We start from the raw sequence: 11,346 nt of genomic DNA, 5'->3' as shown, positions 1-11,346 counted from the left end.
TGCTCACTGCCTGCGGCCCGCATACATTTGGGGTGATTAGGAGCCTTACGTACCCAGCTGCACTGGACACTAAGGCGTTTGATGAACGTGTGAACTTAGTGGGGCAACATTTTAACCCAACCCCGTCCACGGTAGTCCAACGTTACCGGTTTAATACCGCTGAGAGGGCCCCAGGAGAATCCCTTGCAGAGTTTCTATCCAGGCTACGCAGGATTGCGGAGGACTATGACTATGGTGAGATCTTGTCAGAAATGTTACGCGACCGTTTGTTTTGCAGTATTAACAATGCGGCCACCCAGAGAAAGTTGTTAGCTGAGCCAACATTGACTTTTCAACAGGCCATTCAAATAGTATTGTCCCGAGAGAATGCAGAACGGGGAGTGCAGGAGCTACAGCGAATGGAGGTGCATGCCTTGGGGCACAACCCCTTCCGTCCAAAAGCCTCTCCCCGCACCCCTGTGGTACCTTGGGCAGGGCGGCGTCCGGATCAACGCCAGTGGTCACCGGACTGCCTCCCCGAAGGGAGCCTTCGCCAGAAGCAACCAATGGATGAGGAGCCATGTCAGTGTCAGACTTGTGGGCGCCAACACAGTCCCGAACACCCATCCGGAAAAAGGGCAGGAGCTGATACTAAGGGACTTGCACAATGGGCATCCGGGTGGGAGCAAAATGAAAATGTTGGCCCGGAGTTATTTCTGGTGGCCAGGCCTCGACACCAACATTGAGAAGGTGGCCCAAAATTGCTCCATTTGCCAGGAGCATCATAAGCTTCTGCCGGGCGCGCCCCTATATCACTGGAAATGGCCAGGGCGGCCTTGGGCACGCTTGTATGCGGATTTCGCCAGCCCTTTTCAAGGATCCATGTTCCTTCTATTAATTGATGTCCAGTCTAAATGGTTAGAGGTGCATAAGTTGGTAGGCACAACGTCTTGCGCAACAATCGAGGATGCGTTTGTCTTTCAGTACCCATGGCCTCCCCGAGGTGCTGGTCATGGACAACGGCACTCCGTTCACAAGGGAGGAGTTTGCGAGGTTCAGGAAGATGAATGGCATACGCCATATCCACACCACTCCATACCACCCGGCTTCCAATGGGTTGGCAGAGCGCACTGTGCAGACATTCAAACGGGGCCTAAAGAAACAGTCTTCTGGGTCTATGGACACGAGACTGGCTCATTTTTCATTTTCATACAGGACCACTCCACATGTGGTGACTGGGGTAGCTCCCGCGGAACTCCTAATGGGCCGGAGATTTCGCACTGCCTTAGCATGGTTTGCCCGTACATTGGCGCAAAAGTACGCCGCACTCAAGAACGGCAGGGACATGGTTTATCTCAACATCGGCCAATTCGGCAGTTTGAGGCCGGTGACCCAGTGTTCATTCGAAATTTTGCTTGTGGTGCCCAGTGGGTCCCTGGTGTTAGCTTTCGATGAACTGGCCCTATCTCTTACCAGGTGCAAGCCCAGGGTCGTCTCCAGCGCAAGCATGGAGGCAACGTTCGGTCCAGAAGACCATTTTTTCCAAAGATTCCCCGCCCCCTGAGCTCATTTCAACAGCCATAGAGACCAGACACAGTGGAGAGTATTCCTCACAATCTTCCTCTGGTGCCGCACTCAAAGCCCGCGCATGTCGTTACAGAACCGCGTGGAGATAGAGACGCCGAGATGACGGAGGCAGCAGACTCCGACTCCGAGATGGAGAAACAAGACGCCTCAGAGGGGGAATCCTCGGGCCCACAGGCCGTGGATGTACAACCGTTACGCCGTTCATCACAATAGCACCGTTCTCTGTCTCGTTACACGCCGCCCGGTCCAGCGCCTCGTGCAAATGGTGTCCGGCCTGCGGCAAAATGAGTCCGACGCCCTCCTTTGCCAGGGTCTTCGGTGGATTCGTTGGTCTTTGTGGGGGAGGGATGTTATAACCTGCTTGCTTACCACTGGCTGGGGACTAATGGCAATTAGGGAGCATGAGCTTCCCCAATGAGGGGGGCGGAGAAATCATTCGCAGATTCCCTGCATAAATAGAGCTGGCTAGTTTGGAACCAGCTAGAAAGGAGTGAGCAGCAAGGGAGTTGTTGCTGCTGTTGTGTGTATATATATAAATATATATATATGTTATTGTAAATAAATGTTATTTCTTTCTGTCCTTCCACTCGTGCTGGATTCTTCATGGCCCTCACAAAGGTAGATTGGCCATGATAAATTGGCAATTTTGTCCAAAAGGTTAGGTGGTGTTCAGGAGTTACGGGAGTAGCGTAGAGGCATGGGCTAAAATAGGATGCTCTTTCCAAAGGGCCGGTGCAGACTTGATGGGCTGAATGGCCTCCTTCTGCACTGTAAATTATATGATTCATATATGTGCCCTAACCCCTATCACTAAACTGTGCCCTGCACCCATGCCAACTTAACAGGTGTGTCGACCTTTCTGGCCTTATGGACCCTAATGCTACATCTGGGTGGATCCCCAAATGGTACATCAGGAGTGGAGGTGACCTACTGTGATTCCCACCCTGCAACCTGAGTCCCGTTGGCGGCCATCTTCTGAAGCGGCCGGACTTGGAAGGGCCCAGCTGGTGCTTGGGTGCCTCCGGTGGCATGGTGCCGCCCTGTTCTGCCCACCAGGTGCTGCAGTGTTCCAGCCATCTCCCTCTGGTCTGCGTCATGTTGGCCAGTGCCTGGGCAATGCCGCTGACACTCTCAGACATGACCCGTTGTGACTGGGCCACACTTAGGAGTGCCGCTGCAATGTGCAGGTGGCTCTGGCACACTCCTGCCTGTGAGGTGGCAACCCTGTCCTGGGTCTCGGCCAATGCCTGCACAGAGTGTCCCAGGCCTTCGACATTCTGATCCATAGTTAAAGCCCTCACCCCCCCCCACCCCACCCCCGCAAACAAGGCCACCACCACGGATGCCACCCATGCGGTATTGGCCTTGGATGGCAGGCATTGTTGGCACCATTTCCTGCCCCTGCAAGCGCTGGATGCTAACCGGAAGCCCCTCGTGTAGTCCCTGGCTCTGTGACTGCATTGTCATAATTGATGGGACTGTCCATTCCAGAAGCCTGTAACCTGTCTGTATGGCCGCTAATCCCTGGGGATGCCCTACCCTCCAACCATCCATTCCTTCCGGTGTTCCTAACTCCACCTGCTGTACCGGAGCAGCTGTGTGGAGCGCACCAGAGGGAGTCCCAGCAGCCTCTTCACTAAAGTGCCCAACTGAGGTGAGCGTCTCTGGAATGGTGGAGGGTGTTGGAGACAGCTGTGACGGGAAATCAGTGTCCACGACGGAATCGAGCTCCGGGGTATCCTGGGTTTCAGACAGATGTGTCAACTCCGTGTCGTCACTGCTCGGCCGATGGAGGTGTTTGAGTTGTGGCACCCCCTGGGGCACCAGATAGACCTGCCCCATCACCAGCAGGTCTGGCAAGATACAAGACAAGATGCATGATTAGACTGCCGTGCAGGGTGGAGTGGGGTGGTAGGGGTGTGGTGAGCCACGTATGGCTGTTGTATATATTATTGTATTTACTCACTGTCACTGTTGTTGTGTTGATGTTGTTGTTGGCTCCGCCAGTGGCTCCGCCCCTCTGAGAAGGTATATACCCCATCGATCCGGGACAGCCTCTCAGTGCGGGAGAAGCTACTGGTGGGCACATTCTAGCTAATTATAAACACAGTTCTTGTCAACTACCGTTTCGACTGGATTGATTGGTATCAATTTAATCAGCTAGAATTGTTTTTACATGGAAGCAGTTTTAAAACCAGAACGCCTCGATCTTGACTCACAGGCGCCGGAGGCTACGGCAATATTTGAGCATTGGCTCAATTGCTTTGAGGCCTACCGCAGCTCCTTCGCCGCCGAGATCTCCCCGGAAATTAAACAGCGTCTCCTCAATGCCCGGGTGAGCCACAGGATTTTGCAGCTCATCAGAGACGCGGCCTCATACATGGAGGCAGTGGAGCTGCTCAAACGACAGTTCATGAGGCCGGTGAACGAGGTACTCGCCCGACACCTCCTGACCACGTGGCGTCAGCGCCAGGGTGAGTCACTGGCTGAATATCTGCGTGAACTGAGAGTACTCGTCCGCAGTTGTAGCTGTCACAGCGGTCGAGCACGCGGAGCTGATGGTCCGGGACACCTATGTGGCAGGTGTCCGGTCCAGCTACATCCGGCAGCGGCTTCTAGTAAAGAGGGCCCTCGACCTCGAGGAGACTGAGAAGCTGGTTGCCTCGCTGGGAGTGGCCTTCCAGGGCCTGGATGCTTTCCCATCGGACCACGCGGCATCCTCGGGGATGTCAGAGGCGCAGCCATCACCTGACCCAGGCTTGCCTCTCTCCTGCGCCGCGGGGAAGCCGTCTAGCTCCTCAGGACCATGCTGTTACTTCTGTGGTCAGGGCCAGCACCCCAGGCAGAGTTGCCCGGCTCGCAACTCCACGTGTAACAAGAAGGGGCACTACGCTAAAGTATGCCTAGCTAAGCCTAAAAATCAAAATCATAAACCAAAAGCCTGTCAAGCCCAGTCTGAGACTCACAGACCCCGCAGCGTGGCATTTTGCCTGCCCGGAGCGCCCTCTGTTGACATGTCAAACACCGTGTGCGATCCATGGGGGCAGCCTTTTTGTCCGACAGGTGGAAAGCGATGCGTCTGACTTTGCCTTGGCAGCCACTCTTAACCAGGCAGAGAGGCCTGTCACCTTCCTTTCCCGTACCCTCCATGCCTCCGAAATTCGACACTCCTCTGTTGAAAAGGAGGCGCAAGCCATTGTGGCAGCTGTGTCGCACTGGAGGCATTACCTGGCCGGCAGGAGATTCACTCTCGTCACAGACCAACAGTCGGTTGCCTTCATGTTCAACAACACACAGCGGGGCAAAATTAAGAACGACAAGATTTTGCGGTGGAGGTTCGAGCTCTCCACCTATAACTACGACATCTTGTATCATCCTGGGAAGCTCAATGAGCCCCCAGATGCCCTGTCCCGTGGCACCTGCGTCAACATGCAGGCTGACCGGTTACGGGCTACCCACAACGACTTCTATCACCCGGGGGTTACCCGGCTTCTCCACTTTGTCAAGGCCCGCAACCTGCCCTATTCCACAGAGGAGGTCAAGGCCATGACCAGGGACTGCCAAGTCTGTGCGGAGTGCAGGTCGCACTTCTATCGGCCAGACAAGGCCCACCTGGTGAAGGCCTCCTGCCCTTTGAACGCCTCAGTGTGGATTTCAAAGGGCCACTCCCCTCCACTGATCGTAACGTGCACTTTCTCAACGTTGTTGATGAGCACTCACGTTTTCCTTTTACCATCCCATCACCACAGTCATCAAGGCCCTGTGCAGCATCTTCACCCTGTTCGGTTTCCCCACTTATATTCACAGCGATTGGGGATCCTCATTCATGAGCGATGGGCTGCGTCAGTACCTGCTCAGTAAGGGCATCGCCTCGAGCAGGACCACCAGCTACAACCCCAGGGGAAATGGCCAGGTGGAGAGGGAGAATGCTACGGTCTGGAAGACCGTCATTCTGGCCCTACGGTCTAGAAGTCTCCCAGTCGCCCGCTGGCAGGAGGTCCTCCCTGACGCGCTCCACTCCATCCGGTAACTTGTGTACTGCCACTAACGAGACCCCTCACGACCGTCAATTTGTCTTTCCCACGACGTCGATCTCCGGGGTCTCACTTCCTATCTGGCTCACGCCTGATGGGCTGGTACTCCTCCGGGAGCGCGTAAGGAGCCATAAGGCCGACCCCTTGGTTGAGAGGGTTCACCTCCTCCATGCGAACCCTCAGTACGCATACGTGACACACCACGACGGGCGGCAGAACACAATCTCCCTCAGGGACCTGGCCCCCACAGGTACGCCTGCGCCCACCATCACCTCACCGCTTCCTTCTACCTCCCCATCTACCCCATCAACTCATCCGGGGTCCATTAGCACCGCCGCTGCGCCGTCACACTGTCCAGGACCCTGTTGTGAGGACGATGTGCTCCCGGAGTCGAAGGTCTCAACACCAGCACCTACACTGCGACGTTCACAGTGAACAATACACCCTCCTGTGAGACTGAACCTGTGAGTCCACTTCACCCCCGTCTGACTTTTTTTTTAACAGGGGGTGAATGTGGTGAGCCACGTATGGCTGTTGTATATACTATTGTATTTACTCACGGCTGTTGTACATATTATTGTATTTACTCACTGTTACTGTTGCTGTGTTGATGTTGTTGTGGCTCCGCCTGTGGCTCCGCCCCTCTGAGAAGGTATATAACCCATCGATCCGGGACAGCCTCTCAGTGCGGGAGAAGCTACTGGTGGGCACATTCTAGCTGATTAAAACCACAGTTTGACTGGATTGATTTGTATCAGTTCCCATCTGGTATCAGCAAGGGAGTTTCAGGGACAGAAGACCTTAGAGTAGCCAACTACTTAATAGGTTACAAGATATAGTAATTCAGAAAGGATTAATATCATTATTTGTAACAAAAGTTGACCTTAGACATACAGGGTACAATGCTGCCTACTCACCCTGGCTGCCCTGAGGAGGTTGTGCAGTTCCTTCCTGCACTGCTGGCCAGTCCAGACGGTGTTGCCTATGGTGCTCCCCGCCTCTGACATCTGCGCCCAGGCACGGCGAATGGCGATGGCTGGTAGCCTCCCTCCTGGGCCGGGGTACAGAATGGCCCGCCTCTCCTCCACGGGGTCCAGGAGAGTCTCAAGCTCGGTGTCCATGAAGCATGGGGCCACGCGTTTTGCTGCCACCTTGTTGGCTGGGTTTGTGTATGTGGGGTGTGACGTGTGTATGTGCGGTTGCAGCTTGTCAGCCTCCTGAGTGTCAATCTCGAACACAGCCAATCCTGCACAGTTTCTCATTGGAATCATTTGTGTTCCACGTGGCTCCGGTGCCAGCCCCCTAACTGTCGCTGAATCGGTCCAGGAGCGCCGCCAGCTTTGCTGTTATAGAACTCCATGAATCCTGCCCTGGGGTCACTGGGACAAATATTGGCAAAGTAAATTGGATTATTTATTTTCTGATTTTCATCCACTATACGTGTATCACTAGCCACTATTCTGCTGATTACTGCACCTCCTACAGTACCGAGGATGAATATTGTGCAGTATACATAATGTCTGGTTAAAAATAAACCCAATTCTTTGGGCTATTATTGCATTAAAAGACAGTGGTCTGCATTTTAATAATTGAAAAAAATGAAGGTCATCATATGAAGGAGTTTTCAAATGACACCACAACATTGAAATCTTACCCTGCACGACCCTGAAAATATCCAGCCCTCACCCACATCTCATAAATCAAAAATACATCACAAGGATTTCCACTCGTGCTCCTGAAAAAAAAATTAAACAGCTGAAGAATAAAGACAAATTTTGGCATAATTCCCTGACACCCTTCTAATCCTGTTGATGGAAATTATTTTGTTCAACTAGCTCCATGTTAATTTATTGAAGTGAATATTCTGAGATGAGTGACCGACCCCGACAATATGAGGAATGTGATTAAACTCAACAGACAGTCATTAAACCTCAGTGCATGAACAACTTGCAGTTTCAGCTGTATTTTGTCATGGTTGTCTCCATAGCCTAGTGAGCACTGGAACTCCTCTGACCTTCATTCATACCACATCTGAGTAATAGCATGAACTGGCTCAGCATTTTTAGTCTGAAATCCCAATTTGTTACGCAAACCCTCCTTGTAACCTACCACATGTTGGAAGAAATGGGAAAATTCGAATTGGATGCCTCTGGTTTTTGGTTCCATAGATGTCAATGGCAATAACGTCAAGTAGGCGTGAACTTGGCATCCAATCTAAACGCATCCCATTCATGCCCCAGCGCATTATTTGAAATTCAGACGCTGCAGGTCCATCAAATTGCAATTTGAGTTCAGCCACATGCAAGTTGAAATTTTCCTTTTAAAGATTAATCCTGGAAAAGCTTTTCATTCTAATGTTATGACCACCCCCCAGGTGAGGTTCCCCAAATTTGTTGATCTGGGTGAGACCCCTTGATTTGCCAGCATCTGGCTGGGATACCCCCAAATTATTCCAAACCTGGGTGATGACAGCTCCCTGTCGATATTCACTCCCCTCAGCTGGTAGCAACAAGATTTGATCTGAAAAGGGTATATTTTCACGGTTACCTTTTTCTCAGTCCCAATAGTTATATTTTAAAAAGAGCCAATTTAACCACTCTTCCATACATTAAAGACAGAGTGAATTAGTGAACCACTAAAAGGTAAGGTAAAACATATGAATATACATTCATACGGTTAAAAGTGAGAATAGAGTCCAAAATAAGTGAATATATTTTTAAAAGTTATCCAGGACAGCCGTTCAGCTGCAAGGAGTAGATGTTGAAGCATTGCGGCTGTTATGATTCAAGATTCAAGTGGAGTTGACTACAGTAGATGAATAGTCAGTTTACTTCAGCAGGCGATAGCTGAATTTTCGATTCCAGTATTCTGTAGTTGGGCAGAGAACCTTCCGTATTCTCTTTCCGACTGTGATCCTTTTGCTGACTGTGGTTGACCTCCACAGTCAGAGAGAAAGATGTACCAGGAAAAATAGCGATTTTGCAGGGACACCAAGCGGGCTTGACGTTTTTTGTTTCTTCTGTCCAACCTCCAGCACTTGGCCTCACAGAACACTCACATAGACAGGCCCTGGGTCAGCTTTTCAGGTGGCTTTTAACCCACACATTCTTTGCATGTTCCATCTGAGATGTTGAATCCACAATTCCATCTCAGCATTACTTACAGGATCTTGTGAAATGAGATGACCATAATCTCTCTTTGTGTTCACCGGAGCTGATAATCAGTTTTTGGATTCTTTGGAAGTGCCTTGTCTGAAAACATGGAGGGGTTCCATTGTCTCTTGGAGAATAATCCTGTACCAGTTTAGACAGTGGCTGACATCACATCCTCAACCACCTTTGGCTTTATGTCCATTTAAAAAAGAAACCTCACAGGTCTTAATTAAAGTCCAACATTTCCATAACTAATTCCATGTTGTTTCCTCTATCATCGTAACACGAACAACGCAATGGGGGAGAGTTTCCACATTAGCTGCAATTGCTGATTGTGGCATAAATTGCACCCATTTTGGAAAATGTTTCTTTCTCCCCCAGACATCCACTTCAATCATTGGCATATTATTGAACTCAAAATCTGCCATGTAGCAGTGTGGTATCATTTTAAAATAAAAGTTACTTTTTGAAAAACATTTTTCTTCTGCAAAATATTTCCTTTGTATATTGCACCGTGGCAACTTAATGAAGTGAAGGAAATCTGCCATCCTTAAATGGTCTGGCCTACATGTGACTCCAGATTCACAGTAATGTGGTTGACTCTTCAAATACCCTCTGAAATGGCCTAAGCAAGCCACTCAGTTCAAGGGTAATTAGGGGTGGGTGATAAATGCTGGCCCAGCCAACAACACCCACATCCCATTAATGAATCCCGCCAGGTGGGAGAGGCCCATGAAAACACCGGGCCCATGAATTTTTAAATTGAACTTATATTTGATTGCCAGAAGATGGTGTAAGTAAGGAGTAGCTATGACCTGAAGACAAATTTGGAGATTAAGCACAGTTTCCACTTCCTTGTGTTGGTTTTCTTGACATGTTTCGGTCAAAACCAGTGTTGCTCACGCAGCTGAATTGTGTAGATTGTTTTTGGCACAATTCAGCCAGTGTCGGTGTAGCCAGGTAAAAATATCACATAATCTTGGGCTGGATTCTCCCAAAATGGGATTTATCCCCACTCCGGTGTAAAAACGCTGGCGTTGCACTCCCCAATTCCCTGAGAAAAATAAAAGTTAATTCACTTGCCTGCAGGGGGCTAGCGGGGACCCGGAGAGCTTCACGCAGCTTTGGCTGCAGATATGCGCCCCGCACTTCCGTTCTGAGTCCGCGCATGCACAAGGCGGCGGCCTGCAGCGGCTGCGCCGAGCGCCATAGCGAACTCAGATCGCGGAGGCAGCTCCGTAATATCGGTACCCCCCCGCCATCAGCAGCGCTCACCTGCGTCGGATCGGTCCGATCTGTGCCCCGGCCACCCATTAAGCCCATCCCCCCCCCCCGGTGCCCGATCCACCGCACCCCCCCCCACCACTCCCCAACCAGGGCGCCTGCGGACTGAATCTGCACCCATCACGTGAGAGCCCTGACGAGCCAGATCATGTTAGTTCCACGCCGTCGGGAACTCAACCGGCCGGGACCAGAGGATCGCTGGGAGGGCCTTTGGCAATGGCCTCCCAGCTGCGTGGCGTAATTCGCGGAAGCACGGATACTCAGGGCCCGGAGAATCACTGGAACGGCGCCGGGCGCGATTCCGTTGGCAAAGTTGATTCTCCACTCCCACGACAAATGCGATGTCGGCACGGGGCTGCGGAGAATCCAGCCCAAGAGTCCAATTCACTTGCCATGGGATTTTTGCGCTGGTTTTAAAGATATTCAGCGAGAAGCTGCCTCTGCTCCCGAGTGACGGAGCAGACTTGACCGGTCGTTTGGTCTCCTCATTCATGTGTCGGCCCGCAAAATTGGCCACAGAATCAGTGTGAAATAAATCTCCATCAGTGGCTTTCCATGAATTGGATTCAATTTTGTGGACAGAGTCAAACTGTGCTGAAGATTCGGGCAATAGAAACTGTGTTTGATCTTGTAACTCTATTCCAGCTCCACCTTGGTTCATTTCCTTCCACTGTGCTGGCAGCCTGTGAATCCAAATTGAATTTCAAAACATAATGGTTAAATCCTCACAAGAAGACCCTCATTAAACCCTGATTATCATATGAAAAAGCAATGGGATAATAAATGCAGAACAACAAACTTATATTTGTCTAGTGCCTTTAAAAGCATCCCAAGATGCTTCACAGGGAGCATAATGAGTACAATACCGGGCCCTGTAGGTACTATAAGGTCATATGGCCAAATGTTTGATCAAGGAGCAAGGGCAGAATTTTCCAACCCTTCCCGTAAGAGGGAACTCCGGTTTCATGCTGAGGTTGGCTCACGCCACAGGTTCCCGATGGCAGGGCCGGCGAGCCATGCAAAGTGACGTAGGCTTCGGCGAGATTGGAAGCATGCCGATGGTCAGTGGGGAGCCATGGGGATCTGGAAAATTCCGGCCCTTTGGGTTTGCAAGGAGCGTCTTAAAAAGCTGGAAAGTGAGTTAGAGATGAAAGGGAGGATCTAGTTAACTGTAAGGGCGGGATAAGAGGACAGAGATTGGTAAGAAGCCATGGAGCGCTTCGAAAACAAGGATGAGAATTAAAATATCAAGAGGTTACTTGCGTGGGAGCCAACATAGGTCAGCAAGCACAGGGCGATAGAGACCTTGC

General features: G+C 51.0%; 1 pseudogene; it reads left to right on the top strand.

The window, feature by feature from the left end:
* The first annotated feature begins 645 nt into the window (after positions 1 to 645).
* Positions 646 to 11,346, top strand: part of LOC119954026 — a 78,777-nt pseudogene continuing 68,076 nt past the window's right edge.

This window comes from Scyliorhinus canicula, chromosome 19 (assembly GCF_902713615.1).
Source record: "Scyliorhinus canicula chromosome 19, sScyCan1.1, whole genome shotgun sequence".
NCBI lineage: Eukaryota > Metazoa > Chordata > Chondrichthyes > Carcharhiniformes > Scyliorhinidae > Scyliorhinus > Scyliorhinus canicula.
Note: the sequence above shows the minus strand (reverse complement) of the source record. Positions and strands in the feature narration are given on the sequence as shown.